Source organism: Corythoichthys intestinalis, chromosome 10, assembly GCF_030265065.1.
Source record: "Corythoichthys intestinalis isolate RoL2023-P3 chromosome 10, ASM3026506v1, whole genome shotgun sequence".
NCBI classification, from domain to species: Eukaryota; Metazoa; Chordata; class Actinopteri; order Syngnathiformes; family Syngnathidae; genus Corythoichthys; species Corythoichthys intestinalis.
In genome coordinates, this window is record NC_080404.1 from 31,338,458 (window position 1) to 31,364,099 (window position 25,642).

The 25,642-nt window shown below is 40.3% G+C and overlaps 1 protein-coding gene across 2 annotated transcripts in view; it reads right to left on the reverse strand.

The window, feature by feature from the left end:
- ikzf5 (IKAROS family zinc finger 5) overlaps positions 1–19,300 on the reverse strand; it is a 264,268-nt gene extending 244,968 nt beyond the window's left edge. For both annotated transcript variants that reach the window (XR_009064680.1, XM_057848802.1), the window contains exons 1-2: positions 19,185–19,300; positions 12,159–12,315 (exon numbers count right to left, since the gene is read on the reverse strand). The gene's annotated coding sequence lies outside the window, so the exon portion shown is untranslated. The remainder of the gene's footprint in view (positions 1–12,158; positions 12,316–19,184) is intronic.
- Between the last annotated feature and the right edge of the window lie 6,342 nt (positions 19,301–25,642).

A 25,642-nucleotide genomic window follows, 5' to 3' on the forward strand; every position in this document is an offset into this window, starting at 1 on the left:
AAAGCTTTATAATGATCTAAATAATCAATCAAATTCCATTTAAAGGCACATTTTACAAGGCTGTATCGTATTCTCTGCTGGTTGATAATCAATTCCTCAAACTTTTATTACACCTAATAGAAACAATCATAAAGAAGCTTCAAGAAGGATACTTTGCTTTGAGTGTTTTTGTAATTGAAATATTCAAGTTTTAAATTATTCATGTAAATCTGGTACTCTGCAGTCGAGTAAATAAAAACCAGGTAATAGTGTTTAATTTATTGTCATGATTTTAGAAGATTGGAAGCCATTCTTAACAATTTTGAGGAAAAAAATACAAGACTTCTTTAATTGCCCGAAAACACAAAGACGAACTTGGAGACAGGCTTCCTTGCTGTTTCCTAATTGTATTGTCCATCAGATTACAATGTACATCTGGTGAGGCACCTTTTTCCATGTCCTGGTTTGACATCCTGATCGTTTTCTTTTAAGCAGCAAAAGTATGCTTTGCAAAAAAAAAAAAAAATCTAATGCCAGTATTAATATGCAGGGAAGAGTGAATCCCTTTCTTCTCAGTCCATCATCTTCTTCGTGTCTTTCTGTGTGGTTGCCCCGCCAGGCCCAGAGGAATGCTTCGCCTCTTTGATCAAGTCTTCATTATCAGTGACTTGGAGTCACTTGGCTGGTATGCCGGCCTCCATGTGGAAAGAAGAGGCCGCTTCATACAAGACCAAACAATCAGCAGGCATCCCGCCCTGCATTAATAAGAAGCGTCCGCATCCAACCGTGGTCCCCGGGGCAGCCTCCAGCGGGCGGAATGCTTGGCCCCCTCGTCAGTCACGCTGGTCATTGCTGGGGGGCTATTAGCGATTCATTAAATGACTGGCTGAGCGGCCGGCTAGCTGTGTCAATTAGGGGATAGTTGATATGTCTGTTATTGTCAAGACTCTGTTTGAGATTGCATAGCTTTTCATCCTTTGGCTGCTTCAACGCGTGCACACAGGCAGACCTTGCGATTGCTATGCGCGCGGGTGTGTGGTCTTGGCATGGCAGCGACTGCGGGCAACAGTTTGCTTGTGTGGCTATCAATATTAATAAGCAGGATGAGGTCATCTTAGATTTATCGTCACAAAAGGGCTACAAAAAATTGATGATCGTTTGAAAAATACACAATGCACAATAGTATAACTCCATTTAACTAAAATTGTAAAATCTGAAAAATGCAAACAACTGTTAAAACATGTCGGTGTACCTTGAGTTACGGTATACTGGGGACGGGTCTCAATAAGCTTCGGCTTCTCCCGTCTGCCCTTTTCTTTTCGGGTTGAATTAATTGTAAACACATATAAATGCTGTATGTTTGTTGGATTTGTCATGCCTGGAGGGAGGGGTGGAAGAAAGAAAGAAGGAAGGAAAGAAGGAAAGAAAAGAAAGTTTATTTGGAAAAGGAAAAACTCAGTTTTAGATTCCACACCCAGTGTAATAAATTAGTGACTGGCAACCAACTCTGGGTGTATATAAACAGGAAGTGATCATCAAATTCCCCTAAATCAACAGGAAGTGACCCAAAAATGATTTATAGATTCAGTATATCAGTGGTCTCCAAACTATTCCATATACAGTGGGGAGAACAAGTATTTGATACACTGTCAATGGGAAAACCCATTGGCAGTGTATCAAATACTTGTTCTCCCCACTGTAGGTCCCCAGTGGGTGCAGGATTTCACTCCAACAAAACAAGACCACACCTTTTCACCAATCTGGTGTTTTATAAGTGTAATCAGTTTTAGTAGAAACCACATTGGTTAAAAGGTGTGTGCTTGAGCGGTATGAACAAAAACCAGGACCCACAGTGGCCCTCGAGGACCGGTTTGGAGGAGACCCCTGTAGCATACAAACTATCACAGATATACTCAATAAGGCAATACCGCAGGTCTTAATGCACGAATCCGTTTTTTTCGTGTTTTTCCGACTCAAGTGAGGCATTAACTTGACTGTCTGAACATGACAAGTCGCATAGAAGTGGAAATCCAATCTGGGTCACTTTTGTTTGTGGCTTAAATCCGATCTGGGCCACATTTTTCCAGAATGTCGCAGCGGTCTGAACTGTCAAGTCTCCCAAATTGGAATTCATGCAGCAATTACGTCATCAAAGAGCAAGAGAGACAGGGCGCCACGGTAACGGTGCAGCTGTACATTAGCGTAGTGCCTAACTTGCCTTGAACACAGCTTTTGGGGAACGGTCGGGCTTGACAACAGTCATAAAGAAATAAAATTGGTTGAGGATAAGCCTGAGAATGCTCAGTTTTCTCTCCGCTCCATATGAGCAATATTTCAAGTTTGATTACACGGCCGAGAGTCTGGACAAACTGTACGCATGTGTGTGTGTCATGCACGGACAGCGCGTGCATGCTATCGATCCATATACACTTTGAATATATGATTAAACGGGGATTATTTATGTCTGTTATTTGTGTCCTCTTTTTGGAAATCAAAATACAAGGTGTCCCAAAATGTATGACCCCATTCCGTAGGCTAATAGTTTTGACAATTTTCATTGGAATGACCTCAAATTTTCACAGCTTGTGTAGAAACTTTTCAAGTTTTGTGTGTAACGTTTGGCATTTCTATCTTTACAGGTTTAGAAATGCCATTCACTTCAAAAGAAAAGGCATTTTGCGTGTTAGAGTATGCTCGGACTCAGTCACTGAAGACAGTGCAGCGTGCTTCTTCACAAATTTTGCAAAGAAGGCACCAACTGCAAAACAAATTAGGACTTGGCACCAAACATTTCAAGAAATTTCAGCGAGTTTGTCACGAGCTCGAGTAACGACTCGACGTGCAAAGTCACAGGTGGCACTCATATTGAACATTTATGAAAATCTGTCATAGAGCCATCAAATATTTGTACTTCTCTTTGTAAATTTAAAAAAAAATTATGACCTTCAACATAAAATGTATTTAGTTTCATTACCTCATTTGCTCCCAAAAACATATATATACGTTCTATTTTTAATTGATTCAGTGTCCCAAAAGCGTATTTATACGTCTTTTGCTCAAAACCCATTTTAAAGCAATAAAACTGGCCACTGGAGGTCAGTAGCGCATTTGGTAAGAACTCATCTCGGGCCAAGAAAGGAAATGAAGAAAAATAGTCAGGAAGCTGAAGTTGGAGGGATCTTGTGAGGACGTGTGAGAATTTGAGAAAAATGTGGAGAACGATCGGGGAAAAAAAGGCAAACGACACTGAAGGAGTGTTTTGAAAAGAAAACGAGACCATCGTCAAAGAAGGATTCAAAAAAATCTATCTTGATGAGACAGACGGTGACGTCCACAACAGCGTCAGGTTCCACACACGTTGTGCGAAGCTAACGTTGCGTTACTCCTTAGCCCGAGGTTGAAACCAACGATGAAGATGATGAAAAAAGTGAGACCGATCTTGATCCGGACTCATCAGATTACCGTAATGGGAGCCACCTCATTCAACCGGGAGCAGCCAAGAGCCTTCCCCGTTGTTATGTGCGAAAATAGTTCAACAGTTCGTTTAGTTATGTGTAAATAAATTGTTACTTTGCGATCAAAAGCTCAATTTATCTTGTTGTTTGTTATTTTGTAAAAGGAAAACATTATTCAGATGTTTGGTATGTCACATAAGCGAAAAATAGCTCTTGTAAAGTCAAAGTTATGTTTGAAATGTATGCTTTCACAAAAAGCTCAATTTCTCTGTTTTTTCATCAGAAATTGGAAAATTGCTCAAACTAAGCTATTCTCTAATGCTGATTTCTAAAGAATGGAAAAAGATATAAACTATTTTTTTTCCTGTTGAAAGAGAGTCTAATCTTTCTTTTGGTGGGTTCCATGTTTATATAGCAATAGAACAGAATTTTCTGTGGGCCTTGCAAAATCAGTCAAAATCCAGTAAAACCGCCGGGAGCGAAGGGCCTTGCCCCGGTGAAAATGGCTGGGAATGAATTGCGAATTAGTGCGCATGCTTGATACTTGAACGGGCTCAATGGACAAAGGCAGTCTGAACGGGCACGCCAAAAAAACATATCACAAAAAATCCAATTTGTGTATTAAGACCTGTGGTATGAACCTAACCAAAGTGACTGGCAACCAACTCAGAGTGTACACTGCCTCCTGCAAGTTAGCCTGAATTGGGCATGCTCCAGCACCCATGCAACTCTTATACGGATAAGCATTAAGGATTATGAACGATTTGTAGCACCCAATTTTCGCTCACGGTACCAATTAAGGATAATGATTGTGTCTTTCCACAGTAATTAATGCTACGAAGCTCTTCACCATTGTGAAAACTATCCCGAAAAATCCAATATTTATATTCTGATACAAGTCTTTCTCCGTGTCAGCCTATTTTTTGCATCCTCCTCGAACACCAAATATCACATCTATCATCCAATCACCTTCTCTGGTCTATCTTTGGGTCTTCCTATCGTTAAACCACAGCATAATAAGGGTTAAAACAAGAAAAGGAAGAAATTGTTGCCACCTAGAGGTAAAATGTAGCATTATCCAATTCAAAACAATGATAGCTACTGTCTTTTGAAGTGAACAGCTGATTTGAGCACCTAGTAAATCATTGTGTGAGTTACAGTGCTATTGAAATACCAGTACTCAAAGAGCAACTATAACCAAATCCATGGCACTTGCTGTTAATATTTTGACAAGGCACAATAAAGTCAACATGGAATTTGTTTAACTGCCAACACTCTTATGGTGGGTCTGGCTAATGTATAAAAATGTTCATTGTTGTTTCCATTCCGCAAAGCAAACCTCAGGCAAATTCTACCCTGATGTTAACACAACATGATTCCTCTGTTATTTACCATAGTTTCTTTGCATATCGATCTTTTCATTCTACTTGTACATGCGTGATGCATCATCACAGATGTTACACAATGACAAAAGCAGTCAAATATAAAAGACGTGTTGTACTTTGGTGAACTGATATAATTGCACTCTTAAGAAACTAACTTTGGCAAGTAGTCAAAAATGTGTTTGGTTTTTTTTTCAAGGTTTAAGGCTTGCCCTAAGATGTTAATCTCTTCTCTCAATTCAAGTTCAAAGTAAAGCTCATCATAAAACAAAGAGAATGACACGTTACGTATTTAACTCATTCATGCTAATGACAGTGATAGACATTAAATCCAATTAAACTTGGATGACTGGCATTGAAACATCACGTTTCAGTGCCAATGGCAGCCAAAGAGTTAATTTATAAAATAACATAACCGTTACAACAGTTGGAAGGTTATTGATTTCTTCCCTTCATTAATGTAAGTCGTAACATGCCATGATTATTGTGTGGTCAATGAAAAACAGCTATTTTACAAAGCAATTCTGGCTTGTCTACCACTGTTTGTGACACCCAATGAGTTAAACAACCCACATACAGTAACTTTGTCTGACAGACTGGCTAATGGACGTACTATAAACCTTGCAGTTATCAAGGTTTTAAACAATGGATATTTGTCCACACGGCTCCAAGATGTGTGCGCAGATTTTTTTTCTCTGTGGGGAAAAAAAAGAAGACTTTGTGTAAGACATCAAATATAAATCTATTTTAACTATATGTAGTAACCAAGGTGCTCACATAGAAAAGATTTTCTTACTAAAAACTGTCCATATTTTTTGGGGGTGGGCATGGAATGGGCTAAAGGCATGTCCGTTCATTTCAATGGGGGAAAAATGATTTTAGTTATGAGTATGTTCCCTGACCATTCTTGTTCAACAACTGCCAAGTGTTCCTATAAAATGACCCAACATATGTTAAAAAGAAAAAAATGGTGTATAGTTGAACAACCTTGGCGTACCGACAAGCCAACAAAGGATGTCCTTTGAGCACAGTGTACGCTCCCCGACTACATTCTGAGGGGCACTTTAGGGTGGAAAAAAAGCTCCAATAGTAATTGTTATAATAATTGCATCAATTATCATATCACAAGGCACAGCATTTTTATTCAAGTTACCATAACCTGATAAATAGCTGAACAATTTCCCCCCCTTTACTGCAGTGAAATGGCTTCCCAACCATTAGCACCGCAGTGTAGCGCCAATGATTGACTTGCCGTCTACTTAGTAGTGACCCAGGGTTTTTTTGCATTTGTATGTGTGTGTGTGAGAGAGACGAAAGGGTCAGCAGATTGGTTAGGGAAAGGGGGGTGGCAGAGGGGATTGATTGGGGTCTGCGTTGTTGCCAAACGGCATGCGAGGGTGTATTGGCGTGTAGACAATGGGCCCCGGCGAGCGGTGAAAGGCCTTTTCTGTGGATCCCTGTTAGCTGTCTATTATCCACTGTCTCTTGGGGGCTACTAAATAGAGGGCATGTGTTAGGCAGACATTTATCATGTAATTACAGCACTAGGATCCGTTTCTGATGGTGTGTGATGATTACTAATAATTACTGTGCATTTCACGCCTCCAAAGGGCCCAGATGGGGTACCAGGACATCAATACAAAGAGGGGGGCAGCTGAAATATAGATTGAGAAGAGAGAAAATGTGAAGAATTGGAAAGTGATGAAGAGGAAAAGGTAGGGTGCCTCGCCTTAACCATTTTGAAGTGCTCATTAGGTAAATGAATTGAGCCATATGTGTCCAAATCCTAGTTCACTAATTGTCAAAGAGAGGAAAAGGGTTCTTTTTTTGTGCATGTCGATTATAAAGGAAGCCCATATTTGTGTACCCTGCCTACTGCCCATAGTTAGCTGGGATGAGCTCCGGCACCTCGCAACCCTCGTGAGGATAAGCGACTCGGAAGATGAATAAATGAGTGAATTTTATTGAAGCAGTGATGTCATTGTAGTGCAAAGGCCACATTCTAGATTGAGTGGGCCAGATCAGTAAATTGTGTAGACAGCATGATTTAATAACAAAAATATTGGATTTTTTTCTCCTTTGTTTTAACACAAACCAATACATTATCCAGTGTTAAAAAAAGCATCAACAACAACTTAAGTTGTTCAGAAAATTGCTAATTTTGTGTTTTCTGTATAACGCCAGTGTATGTAATATGTAAATATATACGGTGGAAAACACAGACAGACTGAAAAAGCAGTTTCTGCTCTTGCACTCCTTTTTAAAAGAAACTGCTGTATTTTAAGCCAAAACAACTAATGTGTGTGATAGAACAATATGTCTATATGCTGCCATAGCAGATTCATGGCACATTAAGCCCCCGAACTATTTTTAATTTGTCTGTTTTACCCTGAAAACCCCCTTATACAGACATCGCGCAACCGCTTTTCAATGTTTCAACCCAGCCATAAAACGCATTAATTATATTTATTATTCAAAATGCCATTTTTAGCTTAGAATAATTGATGTCTAATATTTCGTTTAAAAAAAAAAAAAAAAAAAGCGACTTTAAAAAATTATTCACTCGCATATTTTACGAGACGCAAATTACGTCACAATGAAAAAAATGGTGTCTGTAAAAAAAGTCACGGATAGCTACCTCATAACTATCACTTAATTGTATATTTTGTGCTACTGTCGCATTTTCTCCGATATGTTAGATGATAAATAATCGATCCAAACAAAGAAAAATTTAAAAAAAAAAAAGTTTTAAAGGGTAAATATATGAAAAAGAAAATCTCAACCACTCCTTGATGTCTGTGATTTCTGCATCACAACCTTTGTTATATTACCATGTTTCACCCATAAAATCCCCCAAAAATCCAGCTAAGGCAATTCACAGCCATGTCTTGACACTCGGTGATGGCAGAAAACACAGACAAGACTGAAAAAGCAGTTCCTGCTCTTGCACTCCTCTTTAAAAGAAACTGCAGTATTTTAAGCCAAAACAACTGTTGTGTTTGATAGAACAATATGTCTATATGCTGCAATAGCAGATTCATGGCGCATTAAGCCCCCCGAACTATTTTTAATTTGTCCATTTTACCCTGAAAACCCCCGTTTATAGATGTCACGCAGCCGCTTTTGTTCAAGACCAGCCATAAAACGAAGGTAATTAATGATATTTATTATTCAAAAAGTCTGTCGTTTTTGGCTTAGAATCATGAATCGATGTCTCATTTTTCGTTAAAAAAAAAAAAACGACTTAAAAAAATTATTCACTCACATATTTTAAACTTTTAAACAAATTATGTCACAATGAAAAAAATGGCGTCTGTAAAAAAGTCACAGATATCTAACCTCATAACTATCACAAATTTTTTTTTTTGTTACTGTCGCATTTTCCCCAATATGTTAGATGATAATCGATCCAGACAAAGAAAAATTGGGAAAAAAAAGTTTAAAAGGGTAAATATATGAAAAAAATCTCAACCACTCCTTGATGTCTGCGATTTCTGCATCGCGACCCTTGTTTTATTACAATGTTTCACCCATAAAATCCTAAAAAAAATCCAGCTGTGGCCATTCACAGCTGTGTCTTGACACTCAGTGATACATGCTACATGGAGTTTTTGGATCGAAACAAGGTAAGTACACGATAATATCTCGTTAAAGTCATGGCGTCTGTAATTCTGCTCTCGCATGCTCTCACCTCCAGATAGGGTTTTGCTGTTAATTGTTTTATTTTTTAAATGCCCTCCTGTTCAAAATTTTTCTTACCCCGGAAAATTGAGATTTTAAGCTTTGCGATGATCACACATGCATATCGGACAATTTTGAAACTTGGCCAAAATGGGGGTCTCAAAGCGGAACTTCAGGTCACCTGAGTGTTTTGCGCCGTATATTTTTTATAAGGCCAAATAAAGGCTTAATTATGATTTGTTGTGCAATATTTCTGCTGGGCTTTGAAGGCGCCACCCCCCCCCCCCCAAAAAAAAAAGAACTATCAATACTGTATGTATACAAATAAAGTTGAATTTAAAAAAACATTAGCCTATCATCCATCCCATCACTTGATTCATACGCAGGGCAGCCAGTCAAATGACTTTTTTTTTCTTTCTTTTTTTCGCACACTTAGGTCACAGTGCATGCTGAAACAATGGCTTAAAGTGCTTAAATTGCTGCTGATCATCACCCCTCAAAAAAAAAAGATTGCTTGAAAATTAGGTCTTAGAGCATAAATATGTGAGCATCCCTGTTTTATAGCTAAGTGTGCCTCATCAACTACTACACGTTCGGTCAAGACTGACAGACAAGATTGAGCCAAACCAACTAAGTGGCAACATAAAGGTCCACTGAAGCAATGTAGGCACAAAGATGGGAGGTCAGTCTGGGAAGATGAGGATGGTCCTGTTTAATAGAAACAAATTGCTCTCCACTTCCCGGTGACACAGATAGCGGCCCATTTGTGCCTGCTGGCCTTTGTGTGGAACAACAGAAAGGAAATGTACTCATCCTGGCCGGGGATAAAGTTCGGGGCTTTTTGTTACACGTCAGTTACCTTAGCCTCGGTGGCCACCCCTCTTGAACACGCAAAGCAGTTAAGTAGTTCAGGTGCCTGCAACATTCTGTTAGATTAAAGGTCCCTGCTCCTGGCCCGAGTTGAATTGCCTCAGCTGGAGACTGCGGAGGGAGGCGGTAGAAAGAGTGGTATGGTTGTAGGGCCATGAGGCATGAATGGTCACCTTGTGCATGCTCACAGAGGCAAAACGCTTTGGGACTGCTAGAGAGTCAGCATAGGGGGTACGGGGGGGGGGGGGGTGATGGGAAATGAAAGGGAAATGTGAGGGAGGGGTGGCCTTGCCCCTACTTACCCTCACTATCTCTTCAACCACGTTTCCACCTGCAAAGTGAAAATCAAAACGCTTGTTTGCAACAGGGGCTCGGGGCAGGTGGAAAGTGGGCAGGATCTCTAAAGATCTAGAAACACAAACACAGTTAGCCCCTGTGGAACATGGACCTTAAGAGAAAGGACAAAAAGCCCACAAGATGAGATGGGTTGGAGGGATAGGAAGGCGGTGGGCGGTTGTGAGGGGGCAGTCTATGTAACTTTGCGCCAATGTGCACCTGTGCTGCCCACTCGTTTACACAGGAGCAGTTGGTGAGGGGTCTCTGGGAGAATGAGTCGAGGGGAAAACAAAAAGTAATTGTCAACTAACAATGAAACAGGTTGCACTTCACAAAAGTTCTTGGCATTTGGCTCCATCAAATAAGCACTGCTGTTCTATAGAAAGTAGGTAAAATATTTGTGTTGCATATACTGTACCACTTCAGTGCAATGCAGAACCTGAATTGCACCTTTTTTTTACTTGCGCACGACTAAATTTTTTCCTCAAATAAGGGGGAAAAAAGAACAAGAACCAAGTACTTAAAGTTCCTACTTCATTAGATACAGTATATGGAGAGCACAGCCAGCTACGATTGATGAATCTTACAAAAAAAAAAAAGTCAAAAGTCAAACTGAACATTTCTGTATGCCCAAATGCAAGACCTCTGTTAAAGTATCAAAGTATGCAATCTTGGTATTTAATCTTTTTCTTTGACTTTTTTTTTTTATATGGATGAAGTATACAAGATGACAAAATGCTGCCATACCGCAGCATCAAAGATTCATTCCTCACATTATGGTTCAAATCTCCAAAAATTGAAATTCAACTGACACTTTCCTTTTTACCCTACAGTTTTCAGTGTATAAAGGGTTCATATAACCTTTCAAGGTTGCTGAAGGAATCTGACCTTCTTGCCAGACCACCGGAATCGCGCTGGCTCAGCTCCAACAGCCCGGGCTGGCGGGATACCAACAATCCCGCCAGAAGGCCAAACTCTGCGTGTTCACTTTAGTCTTAACCCCTTGTACTGACTCGATTTTGAAAGGTTTAAAAAAGGCTCACCAAAAACAAGTTGAAAATTTATCCAGGTCAACAGCGATCAAAACGGCAAGAAGAAACTGAAACACTCAGGCGAGGAAGCAAACTAATTCCAAGGTCACCATATCACACGTCAACGTCAAACATTCCCGAGACAAATGACCACGATTAATTAAACATTCAGTCTTTTGAAGGCTCTCGCTGGGCGGGCCGTGGGCAGGAAGAAGGGTGCGTTTGGGCGCTGTTTAAGATTATTGTCTGTTTGTGGATTGGACAGGAGGATTAGGGAGTTACCATTGTCAGGGCAACGAGGTTTGTGTATTTTGCCACCTCAGCGTCAAAGGGGCTCTTGGAGTCTTGTCAGTCGAGTTAGTGAGTTGGATATCGGGCGATGGTTTTCCTTGTGTTGGGACAGAGCGTCCTGCCATTTGTTCTGGACTGTCCGGGAGAACTGATTGCGAGAGTTGGTGCGTCAATATTGTTCAGTCAGTTGTATGATGCACACGCTGGGCTTCCGTGATAAGAAGGCATAGTTTATCTCTTATGCCTTATATTCTGCTCATTTTCCTTAAACTATGCTATAAGGCCTATTTATTTTATATTGGGTGTGTTAGAGTAATACAAACAGTAAATACGAAAAACGATACTATTCCCTGACTTATTATTTTAAGTGTTTTAGAACAATGCAAACAGAGGGTGCCTACGAGAAAAGTGTACACCAAAAATGTTAAAAACCTTAAGAAAATGCTGCCTCCAGAACAGAAGCTGACTGTACTTTCAGTTTATCATTTGATTGTTTGGCATTTATGGGATCAATGGGTTTTTCATACAAATACAGTATTTATTGAATTCATGACTTTAACACTTTGTTAGCGTAGATTATTGATAAGATTACGATATATCCTGCACTAGGTCCAATTCTTTTTTTCTTTTTTTTTCCCCATAGCATATTGACAAAAGCCCATCGTAAAGCGAGAACCACTTTTGACATCAGTCAGCAATTCAGTCCAGGCTCAGTTTGAAAGCGGTCAAGCGTAGATGCACAACAGAGTTTGAACATGTTTCGACCTCTGCAAAGTCCAGGGAAGGAGGTCAAGTACAAGAGTCACAGGTGAAGTCTGGCCCACAGGGTTGGATTCCAGGTAAAGAGAAAGCACCCCTCCACCCTCCAAATTGTTCCGCGCTCCAAAAAGATTTTGTGTATCAGAGCAGAGCACTTGACCAACTAAAGAACACTGCGATTCGCATTTTATGCTAATATCAGGAGGCGGGATGGCAAGGTTTTCTACTACAGTTTTAGAAAGAAACTATACGGTTGCCTCTTTTGTGTGACACAAGGTAAAATTTGGTTAATCTGCATCTTAATCTTACGCTGTGCTCGGCGCAGCTTAAGAAAACGATACTCCTGTGACTACTTTAGCGGATGATTGTGTTACCTTTACAATTCGGCTTCTCCTCCTTCCTGTTTTGTAGTTGTGGAATGCCAGATAAAAGTATCCCCGCACCGGCCTTCCACCTGCAGAGGCGAGGACAGGGCCGCTGCCCCCGGGTCAGAACAGAAATGCGGTCTACTGGGAATCAGCACCAAAGGTTCTAAGAGTAAAAAAAAGCAAAAATTTGAATAAGAAGTGCTCACTTTACAGCAAACCATGAAACAGACTTGTACGCTGTGATATTTAGGATATGTTCCATGCTACCTTTGAACAATAGTAGGCATTCATTTGTAAAAGCTGGAGCTGTGTATGTCAGCACACTGCTACATATTTCTTTTCTTCCTTTAAATTGTGTTTCGGTCCGTCCAGGAGGGGAGGCAATTTATCTGTCATGGCCTCCAAAAAAGCCCCCCCCCCTTTTAGTGTATTATACTGACAGCAGCATTATTAGCCACAAGGGAAAGCGGTCGCTGCATGAATTTGGCTACTGTTCACCTTCAGGGCTTAGCCAAACCTCTTTTTATAATAGCGCCGATGGTACTGAGATTTTCCTTTCAGTTATTAATTTGATAAATATATTAATTATGACCCCGAGATGACAGTCCAATCAGATTGTCAGGCGCCCTGTCACGGGCCTCCAACCCCCACTTTGGTGATAAATTCTCAGGTTTCCAGAGCTGTCATCCAGTGGCTTTGACTTTCTTATCAATGCTGGATCCATTCCTGGGATAATTTCCTGTGTGTCATAATTAAATGGTGGCTATAAGATGGTGAATGTCTCCCAGTTAAAATCTAGAATCCCTTGACGTCCGTCTTTGAGGAAATATTTTAGACCAGGGCACTTTTAATGACTGTTTTAAATGAGGAGGTTATGATATGATATTCGTCTTTGGTCATGTGAATTTTCATTATATCATCCATTCTCTGCAGCTTATCCTTCCGAGGGTTGTGAATGAAATGAAGCCTAGACTGGGCCTCCCTAAGTTTTGACTGTTTTTTTTGTTGTGTTTTTTTAATTTCATTTTAGCTACTCTGATTTAAAACAAAAACTTAACAAATGCACACTTCATGTACTGTACTTGACAGACTTAAAAACAAACACTTTTTTCTTTTGAAATGGAGCATTTCAAGTGGTATGGCACAATTGACAGTGACTGAGGAGAGAATAAATAATAGGCATCTTAACGGGGTATGGGAGGGACATCATTAGGATGGAGTAATGATTGTGTGTATACAATTTATATTCAATCAATTTTAAGAAGTGAAGTGAAACCTTACCACACATTGGGCAGATTAAAAAATGGCATATTTATTAAAAAAATAAATAAAAAAGCACCACTGGGTCTCGGCATGCTAGAGTAATGGAGTCAGCTTTCTGCCTATTTAAAAAGGTGTCACAAACTTGGACATATAAATAAATAACGTAAAACTCTTTATACGTACACCATGAGCCCCCGGAAGAGGATAAGGAACTTTAAAATCAGAATTTTAAGAATAAAGTCAGAATTCTGATTTAAAATTGATAATTCTGACCAATGTTTTTTCCCCCACTGGCCCTAATCCTAATCTTCCGTACTATTTGTAGCTAGAACCAGAAATAGGTACAAAAAAATGCTGCTTTATCAGTGTATGATTCGTTCATTCCATATCTGTTTCAGAATAAAAAATCGGAAAACTGATAACAACTTGTTATTTAACCCCTTCAGACTCACATTTTGTCTGCTGGGCAAAAAAAAAATCTTCGCTGAATTTTTCCTTTCCTTAACACCAGAACAAAGTGCATTTTTTGGGGGGTCAGGAATATTTCATGCTTTTATTGGTTGCTTTTAATTTTATGTTAATTTGTTCTTGATAAGAAATAAGCACTTATATTCGCCTTTTTGAAGTTGCGTTTTTGTCTGTCTGTCATTTTCAAAGAGCCAAAAATAGCAAAGAGGGCATGCTAAACCTCATGATTTCGATGGGTAAAGTTTCGTCCAATCATCCCCCAGAAGTGGTAATAGCAACGAAATTCAGTGGGGAGAGGGAAGTCTGGGCTTCCCTGTTAAAGCTGCTGCCCCCGCGACCCGACCCCGGAACAAGCGGAAGATAATGGATGGATGGATATTGGTTTAGAGACGCAAACGCGTCATGTCCTTCAGCAACATGCTCAGGTCTGAAGAGGTTAATTTCTAATTTTTCAAATTAAAAAAAAAAAAAAAAAAAAAAGGAAAATAAATAACGGTCGATTTTTCACTGTTTTTGATTTTATTTGAAATTAAAACCAGTATATGAGAGAATTGAGTTATGTTTTTTTTTTTTAAATAACTTTTTGATTTGTATCATTTTCGATGTGATGTGACCGGGAAGTTGACTTTAACCCTTCTTTTACCGCACGGATGATGAAATCCCTTGACAGAGATAGATAAAAAAAAAAAAAAACACTATGGCCACACAAGAATAATTCGCCGATGTTATTAAGCAATTGTTCGTGGCTGGTAAAACCCACACAGACATTTCGGAGACGTTTCTGCATTCAACACAACCACATTTTTTTTATGATTTTTGATTTGAAAATGAGAAATAGGTCATTATCTGTGTTCCGATTTTGGATTGTAAAACATATATGGAATGAACGAATGGTACACCGATATCGCTTTCTACCATTTTGCAGTCAAGCCATATTTAAAATGGGAGTGATAACTTAATTCCTACTCATGTCAACACTAGTGGGGGGTTTGGGCGAAGACTATAGACCCATTGTGTGTCTATCGTATCATCCTCCATTTTCTGCCCTCAAGAATGATAAATATTGAAGTGTCTTTGATGTGCCGGATTGAGTTGAAGCGCTTGGATTATTTCTAAGTATTTCTGTTTTATTCAATATTCACCCTGCCTTGAGGAATAGTTGGTTATCAACATGTGCCGGCCACCGGTTTGGAGGTTTACAGTGTTTTTTGAAAGTCAACCGCTGTTTCCATTCTAGTAGCCAGCCGCTTCCTGCTTCAATGTATGAGTATTACACGACTGTCTAGAGAGTGAGAACCAAAGACTGATGGCTCAATACAACAGAAAACATAGAAGGCTGCGTGAAAAATGTTCATGTACCAAAAAACAAACACGGGCGAAGGTGAATGAAGCCAGTATTCCACTTGTGAACGCACTTGAAAAAAGTGGCCACTAACTTTCACTGTAGACAGACAAGTTTCCTGAGCGAAACATGGGTGGCGGCCATCTATGATCATTTCTGCTCCAAACCTCAGGTTTAGACAGAACAACATGAGGTGCGGTTGAAGTAAGCAGTGTGTTGAAAAAGTTAAAAGTGCAAGATCAAACCAGAGGAACCCACGGAATCTCCATAAAGTGTGCTGTGCGTGAACTCCTGGAAGCACACACCTCTCTCTCTCTCTCTCTCTCTATATATATATATATATATATATATATATATATATATACATACATACAGTGGGGAGAACAAGTATTTGATACACTGCCGATTTTGCTGGTTTTCCCACATGCAAAGCATGTAGAGGTCTGTAATTTGTATCATAAGTTCTCTTCAACTGTGAGGAACGGAATCTAATACAAAAAAACAGAAAATCACGTACGATTTTTAAATACCGTAATAAATTTGCATTTAATTGCATGAAATAAGTATTTGATACATCACAAAAATCGAACTTAATATTTGGTACAGAAACCTTTGTTTGCTATTACAGATACCAAACGTTTCCTGTAGTCCTTGACAAGGTTTGCACACACTGCAGCAGGGATTTTGGCCCACTCCTCCATGCAGATCTTCTCCAGAGCCTTCAGGTTTCGGGGCTGCTGCCGGGCAACACGGACTTTCAGCTCCCTCCATAGATTTTCTATCGGGTTCAGATCTGGTGACTGGCTAGGCCACTCCAGGACCTTAAGATGCTTTTACGAAGCCACTCTGTAGTTGCCTTGGCTGTGTGCTTTGGGTCGTTGTCATTCTGGAAGACCCAGCCACGACCCAACTTCAGGGCTCTCACTGAAGGAAGGAGGTTGTCAGCCAAGATCTGGTGATACATAGCCCTATCCATCCTCCCCTCAATACGGTGCAGTCATCCTGTACCCTTGGCAGAGAAGCAGCCCCAAAAAATGTTTCCTCCTCCATGTTTCACGGTTGAGATGGTGTTCTTGGGGTTGTACTCATCCTTCTTTTTCCTCCAAACACGACCAGCCGAGTTTAGACCAAAAAGTTCAATTTTGGTCTCATCCGACCACATGACCTTCTCCCATTGCTCTTCTGGATCATCCAGATGGTCAGTGGCAAACTTCAGATGTGTCTGGGCATGCACTGGCTTCAGCAGCGGGACCTTGCGTGCGCTGTAGGATTTTAATCCATGAAGGCGTAATGTGTTTCCGATGGTTTTCTTCGAGACTGTGGTTCCAGCTCTCTTCAGGTCATTGACCAGGTCCTGCCGTGTAGTTCTGGGCTGATCCCTCACCTTCCTCATGATCATTGATGCCCCACGAGGTGAGACCTTGCATGGAGCCCCAGAACGAGGCAGATTGACCGTCAACTTGAACTTCTTCCATTTTCTAATAATCGCTCCAACAGTTGTTACCTTCTCACCAAGCTGCTTGCTTATTTTCCTGTAGCCCATCCCTGCCTTGTGCAGGTCTATTACTTTATCCCTGATGTCCTTACACAGCTCTTTGGTCTTGGCCATTGTGGAGAGGTTGGAGTTTGTTTGTTTGAGCATGTGAACAGGTGTCTTTTATACAGGTAACAAGTTCAAACAGGTGCAGTTACTTCCGGTAATGAGTGGAGAACAGGAGGGGTTCTTTAAAAAGAACTAAGAGCCGAAATATTTACTAGTTGGTAATGTATCAAATACTTATTTCATGGAGTTAAATACAAATTTATTATTTAAAAATTATACAATGTGATTTTCTGGATTTTTGTATTAGATTCCGTCCCTTACAGTTAAAGAGAACTTATGATACAAATTACAGACCTCTACATGGCTTGCAAGTGGGAAAACCAGCAAAATCGGCAGTGTATCAAATACTTGTTCTCCCTGTATACATATATATACATACATATATATATATATATATATATATACACACATCAGTGGTGTCCAAACTATTCCACATAGGGCTGCAGTGGGTGCGGGTTTTTGTTCAAACCCATCATGAGGACAACCTTTCACCAATCTGTTGTCTCACAAGTGTAATCAGTTGATTGCAGTCAGGTGCTGCTTGTTTTAGCACAAACTTCATTGGTTAAACTGTCTGTGCTCGATTGGTAGGAACAAAAACCAGGACCCACAGCGGCCCTTGAGGACAGGTTTGGGCACCCATGATATACATATAAATGGTTGGAAGTGGAATGTCTTGATCAGCAACCAGCAAGTAGGTACAATGCGCCAGTGTGGATCGACCTCTCCATATGCCTTAAATAGAAACCACCTGTAGACAATAAGTTAAGAATGTGCTTTAAACCTAAGGATCTTCCTAAAAGATTGTTCGTTCTTATCACTTCGTTGATCATTCGTGGACAAAATTATAACAGCCTGTGTTTACGTAATGTGTAGATTGATACAGTGGCCACTTCGGTGACCAAAATGAGGTGAAATTACAAATAATTTTACATTTGCCGCAACAGTGCAGAAGGGCTGACACGGATATTCTATGTACATATAAACAAAAAGAGTATGTCATTGTTTTTTATTGAAGATATTGATCACAATAAAACATTTGGACAACATGATGCCATTTCTTGTTTTATTAAAAACGATTGGTACACGTGCAAAATAATCACAATTTATAAAATTATTAGAAAAATATTAACGAAGGTTAAGCATAAGTCGAGCCTTCCGTCATCAAGGTGGAACGCACGTAGTCTCGGTATATGTCCATCGACGTGCAGTAAGTGATGTTGTGAGGCACATTAAGTGGTCTTCCCTTGCCTTACAATGTTTTCCACCTTTAAACAAACAAACAAACAAACAATTTATAACACTTGCATTTATGTGTTTACATAATTGTGTCATCCTACACGTACTGATTAGCAACAGGCTAGTAGCCATAGCAGAACAGTAGTTGTAGTAAATAATATTAATGATCATCATATTTACAATCACCATCTTAATAGGAATATCAAAGACAACAAAGTCGTGTCATGCGCAAGATTTTAGCTTTAGTATTTTTTTTTAGCACCGGATAAATGAGAATGCAGGGATAGGAGTAACATACCTTCCATATCACCAGCGGCAACATGGCTACATAAACACCCAGTCTTTGTGGTGGCACGGGCTTGGTTCCACATCTGCCTTCATGAACATGTTGTCGTCCAATGTTGTGATGACAGCAGATGGATGCGGTATTTCCAAAATTGTCTTTTTTGAGGGATTTTGATGAGTGATGCCACTCCAGCTCCACTGTTGTTTTGGATGGAGAAAGTATAAAACGGAAGTCGCGAGCAGAAAGCGGAAGTACCTCGGAAACTTGTCTATAACTTTATATTTTACGAGACCACTACCCATCACTCTTTGACAAAGTCAAGGGACGTTACATTATACATATATTCAAATCGCGATTGCAACAGCCAGAGGTTAGCATTGGTGGAAGGGAAACAAAAGATATCATTGAATACAAATTTGATTAAAATGCACAGTAAATTCTGAATGTTTTCAAGTTTATGTTGACATCATCACTGTCAAGCTCTTTGAAATATTTGTCCCACTTGATGGGATGGTCAGCACAGAGGACGCGAGGCCAGCTTGGCTTCTTCTTGTTTTTACCCAAGAACAAATATCTTTTCGTCATGTTTTTACTAAACAAGATTCAAATTTGAACAGAAAATAACTAAAGAAACAAAGAGCACCCTCTCAGGCCACTATGATCGATTACATATAAAGATAAGATAAACATATCACAGGCTGCCTCAATTCCTAAATTAACGACCATCAGCCTTTAGCTGTCCAACTTCTAAACTCATAAAGGCCCTTATTTTAGCAGCCAGATCATTCATTATTTGGTTTTCATTGGAATGGGAAAGGTCTACAAACTCACCAGCAACGTCTCTGTGCTCTGCCAGTGCTATTATGAATGCTCACAGACACACCTGATTTCCAGTCCCCATCAGTGGAGCATTAGGGGCCGACTCTTAGGTGGCGCTCCACCTAGTGGCACCAGGAGTAACTACATTGAAGTTCTGAAAAGCTGAGTGAGTGCTGAAGACAGGAAAGGAAAAGTAATGGAAACTAGAGAGAGCGAAAAGGATTGCTATAGACCCTACTCACGTGACGTCACAGCCACGCCCCCGTGCCATGTTGTCCGGATACTAGTCATGTTAATGCATTAGCGCTTCGTAAATTCCTCCTATTATGGCGTGTTTTTCTGCTCGTTAACATTAATAATCAAAATGGTGAAGTCGTGTGTGGCGGTCGGTTGCAAAAACAGAGAAGATAGACGGAGAGACTTGAATTTTTACCGTATTCTGAGAGACCCGAAGAGGAGACCGCGATTGACTGCTGCAATTCGACGAGAAAACTGGGCTCCAAACGACTACCACAGATTATGTAGTAGTCATTTTATATCTGGTAAGATGCATTTAATATATATTTAGAGGGTTTTGGGCTGACAACCACAATTAAGATCATTGCTAGGCTAATCGTCGACAACATACACGTATGTATGTAGTGAGTGCTATCGCTAAACCATATAAACATTAAAAGCCCTAGCTCCATTGACAAATGACATGAAATACATTAGACTTGACAGTGGATGTTAGCAAGAACAAAAGATTTTGAATTGAAAATTTCGTAACTCACCTTCCGAGCACAAGATTCCTGCCGAATTTTCGTGTACGAGGACCTGTTTCACCCAACCAGCAACGTAGCATTTATAAGCCTCCAAGCTCTTAAAGTTTTTCAAACTTTCGTGAGAATAGGCTGATTTTGTGTGGACAAGATAGTTGTAAATATCAGGATATCAGATGACAGGCGAAGCCAGCGGGTCGAAAAACATCGATTTAGGCATCAAATACGGATCTGGCGCATGGATAAACTGAAGCTTTTCCACGTAACGCCTTTTATGCAACGGATCCAATGAGTTTACAGCGTCAGATAACACCGGGGCTTCCATGAATTGCTCTATAACTTGCTCGACTAATTGAAAACAATGCGAATAGGTCTGAAAAAGAGGTACAATATGGCGGCCGGAAACAGCGACACGCCCATTTTGTGACGTAGGTGAGTAGGGTCTATAGACCCTACTCACGTGACGTCACAGCCACGCCCCCGCGCCATGTTGTCCGGATACTAGTCATGTTAATGCATTAGCGCTTCGCAAATTCCTCCTATTATGGCATGTTTTTCTGCTCGTTAACATTAATAATCAAAATGGTGAAATCGTGTGTGGCGGTCGGTTGCAAAAACAGAGAAGATAGACGGAGAGACTTGAATTTTGACCGTATTCCGAGAGACCCGAACAGGAGACCGAGATTGACTGCTGCAATTCGACGAGAAAACTGGGCTCCAAACGACTACCACAGATTATGTAGCAGTCATTTTATATCTGGTAAGATGCATTTAATATATATTTAGAGGGTTTTTGGGCTGACAACCACAATTAAGATCATTGCTAGGCTAATCGCCGACAACATACACTCAGACGTTGTGAATGAACTACCTGAAAATATATAATTATAAGGGGATAATCAGACAGTTGTCATACAATTAATTTACAATTTCACTATTGAGGTCAAAAGCCAAAAAATAAATTCAACTAGGGACAATCTGGAGTAGTGCTATCGCACTTCATATTTATTACGTATTATATATGTATATAGTGAGAGTGCTATCGCTAAACCATATAAACATTAAAAGCCCTAGCTCCATTGACAAATGATATGAAATACATTAGACTTGACAGTGGATGTTAGCAAGAACAAAAGATTTTGAATTGAAAATTTCGTAACTCACCTTCCGAGCACAAGATTCCTGCCGAATTTTCGTGTACGAGGACCTGTTTCACCCAACCAGCAACGTAGCATTTATAAGCCTCCAAGCTCTTAAAGTTTTTCAAACTTTCGTGAGAATAGGCTGATTTTGTGTGGACAAGATTGTTGTAAATATCAGGATATCAGATGTCAGGCGAAGCCAGCGGGTCGAAAAACATCGATTTAGGCATCAAATACGGATCTGGCTGTCAGGCCCAGGGCCAGGCAAGTGTCTGTCAATCAATTAGGATCAGCACCTGACGGGTGGAGCGACGGCAGCTGCCTGCAATCATCATCAACAGCCTACATAAGCCAGCCAGAGCTCCACCACGTCGCTGGATCGTCTCTTTCAGTTTACTGTTAGTGCCCTCTCGCGTTTTTGCATCTCTCTGTGTGGACTCAACTGATCATCGACTTTTTGCCTTGTTCCAGGATCTTGCCTACGCCTCTCGTTATTGGTACCGTCGCCCGGAATCTTCACGCCAGACTCCACAGCCCTGTGAACGATAACTGCTGCTACAATAAACTCATATCCTCATTATCTCTCGTGCCTGTTTTGAGGGTTCTCAGCCCACGTTCATAACACTGGCAAATGGATAAACTGAAGCTTGTCCACGTAACGCCTTTTATGCAACGGATCCAATGAGTTTACAGCGTCAGATAACACCGGGGCTTCCATGAATTGCTCTATAACTTGCTCGACTAATTGAAAACAATGAGAATAGGTCTGAAAAAGAGGTACAATATGGCGGCCGGAGACAGCGACACGCCCATTTTGTGACGTAGGTGAGTAGGGTCTATACCTGGATCTTTGGATCTTTCATCACTACGATAATCATTCATTTTGTCTGCTGCTTCTCATGTCAAAAAAGCGTTGTAAAGAAAACTAGCCATCTGACACAATTATTATTACTATTATTTTTTTTTTTTTAAAGAAATCAGTACCGTTACTGGTAGCTGGTTTCACATTTGTTACTTTGTCTTCCCTTTTGTGCAGCTGTTCAAACTGCAAAATTGTCTGCAAAAGAACGGGAAAAAAAAGGCAAGCAACTTGAAAAATGTATGACTTTTTATTGTTAACTTGGATATTTACTTGAATTATTTTTAATATATATATCTTTATTTATATTCACTCATTTAACATTTTTGTTATATCAAATATTGTTTTGCTTGAAATGAAATATTTTTCCAATAAGGAAAAAAATGGTTTGCCATTCGTTCACGCAAATATATAAAGATAATAGAGCTGCAATTAGAATTGCAATCGAAAAAACCATGATACCGCAATATTTTTCCTCAAGGTTATCGTACCGTCAGACTCTGATACCATCCCATGATGATTTTACTTTACTACCAAGTCAGTGGGCGGCACTCCTGTGCTTCCGGTTGAAGGAATCTGACCTTTTAGCCAGATTGCCAGAATCACACTAGCCCAACAGCTGGACCCACGCTGGTGCAGCTCCAATGACCCGGGCCGGCTGTAAACCAGCAACCTGGCCAAAAGGCCAAACTCCTCGCGTTCACCTGAGTCTTAACCCCCTTGTACTGACAGCATTTTGAAAGCTGGAAAAAGGCTTCGACAATTTATTCAGATCGACAGGGATCAAACGGCAAGGCAAAACAGCGACAGACCCAGGCGAGGAGGCAGACTGGTTCCAGGGTCGCCATATCACAAGTCAACAAAAGATTCCAGAGAAAAAATTACAACGATTAGTTTAACATTCAGTCTTTTTGAAGGCCTGTGGGCAGGAAGAAGGATGTGTTTGGGCATTGTTTAGGATTATTGTCTGTTTGTGGATTGGACAGGAGTTACTGTTGTCGGAGCAACGAGAGTTGTGGATTTTGCCACCTCAGCGCCACATGAGTGCTGAGTGTTCGCGGGTTCCTCCTTATCAGATGTTCCTTGGGTCGAGACAAGATGTCCCGCCATTTTTTCTGGACTGTCCGGAAGAACTGATTGCAGGAGTTGGTGGTGCAGACGTGGGCTTGTAGATGTCTTGCCTCATCAGCATCAATCTTGCTCAGTCAACTGGGCTTCTGTGATCAGAAGGTGTCCTTATCTGCACGTTGTTTTGGCGCTGCAAGTTGTAATCATTCCAAGTGCAACTGTCCATAATATAAAAATAATATTCTGCTTGTTTTTTTATTAAACTATGATATAAATGCCATTTATTTTATATAAGGTGTGTTAGAGTAATACAAACAGTCGAACAGTAAATACGAGAAAAGATACTATTTCCTTCACGGTGAATGTAGGAACAAGGAATCGCTGCTCAAGCATGTGCAGTCAATATTAAAATATTGCCAGCAGAGCAAGGCAAGACGAAATAACGTGTCCGTTCGTCAACATTTACAGATACCTTCACCGATCCATAATCCACTGCCTGTGTATTGCTTGGGCTGACTCAGATTCCCCTCAGTCTGAAGCCAGTACCATGTACATGTTGCAAGGTCAGAACGCTGGCAAAAAACTGAAGCAAGCTCGAAAAAGAGAATTTCACTGAGTTGGATGGAGAGTGTTGACAGCAGCTTCTATCTGCCAATCTCCCTGTGGATATTGTTGCGGTACTGGCGAATAGACAGCCAGGGATTACAGGCTGACAGACATCCTCTGTCATCAGCTTATCATTTCCAATTAAACCCTTTCATCTAAATGTACAGTCAAGTCCTTGGCAACCCCCTCCCAAAAATGACCTGAACAACCTGCTATTGGTCTTTTTCAACAGGTCCCCATCTTTTCAACCTCTGCCCCAGAACAGGAGGGCCGTGACAATCGTTTCAAGTCTTAAGGTTCTCCTTCAACTACCTTGATCTAAATAAGTCGGATGTCAGTCGTCGACGGTGGTCACGTTCTGTTTAGAGATAAACTTTCAAAATTGCTTTGGTGTCCACTTGAACATGTGTTCCTGCACAAGGGTCTTTTTGTCCACACTGTTCTGTCCGGACATGTGCTGAATGGTGCATCTCTTATGCTCTGACTGATGCTCTCGATGCATGAGACACTAAGGAATGTATGCAGAGCTGAGTGGCCTCACAAAGTCTCATTTCCTCTAATAAGGTGACCCCTGAGGCATCCGGATGCACCAACAGATTAACTTTAGCATCAACAAGACAATACTGTGGACTGATCTTTTCAACTGCAAACGTTCCTGCATTTTAACCATATAACACCAGCCATTACAATGTGATAAGTTGTACAATTTCTAGGGATTGCACCAAAATAAAAACATTTGACCAAAAACCAAACCAAGGCTGAAAACTGGAAACGCAGAAACCAAGGCTGAAAGCCCAAACTAAAATAAAGATTAAAAAAAAATTTTTTTTTTGAAGCAACACTAGGTCACTGTTCAGTTTTGGTCGATTTTAGCGATGCCGGTGGACAAAAGCGGTAGTTTTTTTTTGTAGGGCTGCAGCTATCGATTATTTTAGTAGTCGATTAATCGATGAATTTGTTAGTTCGAATAATCGAGTAATCGGTTAAGGAACATAAACAATTAAAATACCTGAGCTGAGCCTCAAACGGTAGGAGAAAAAGATCAATTGGCTAACTTATATAGCAAAAGTCCGCTAACTTAAATGCTATAAAATGCTAAAGTTAATTTTTATCTATTCATTTTTTCACAATGCTCTTAACAAGTGGTTCAGACACATATTTCCACAAAAAAAACGGCTAAATATACTTATGAACTAAATTACAAATACATTAAAAAAACATTAGTTCAAACAAAAACCCAGCTTATATTGGTCTTAACAGGGAGCAGCTGGATTCAGCCTTGTAAAATGAGGCTGCCTAGGGGGTGGTAAATTCACCCAAATCAATAAAACTAAACACAAACACTATTAAAACAAACCATTACAACAGCACTTTAATTAAACGAATACTCGAAGCAGCAAAATTTAATTTGAATATTTTTTTCTAATCGAATACTCAAGTTAATCGATTAATCATTGCAGCACTAGTGTTTTGCCTTAAGCATTTCCCAAGAGGACCGGCCGCATAGTGTCATGAAATCATGATCTCCCGGTCACCTCCAGATGGATTAAACGACATTTCTGTTCCCAGCGGCTGTGTGAAGGATAAATAGTAATAAGGTAATGAATCCAGTTGTGGCTAAACAATAGCATATGAGCGTTGGCAACCATGTGGCTTAGTGCAGCTAACACCCCCATCCCACCCGACTTGTCAGCGCAGACGAGTTCGGTTGAGGTTGGGGTGGTGGGGGCGTCACACCAGTGAGTGAAAGCCGGGCCAACGTTTATTCTTGAGTATCCTTTTATCCTGGTAGCCTTTTTATTCCCCTCTTTGGACAAACTTTTTGTCCTTTTTTGCTCTGCCATCTTTGCAAAATTCGTGCGAAAGCGTTCGCATCGACTTCAGTTTTTATAGTTTATGGGGAAAGGAAAAGTGACGTATGTCATAAAGCAGTCAGCACATTTGTAGTTCTTTTGTGGTAGGGTTCCTGCCACCCTCCTCAAAGTTAATTAGTGCTGGTGAAACTGATACAGACCTCAATATATAAAAAAAAAA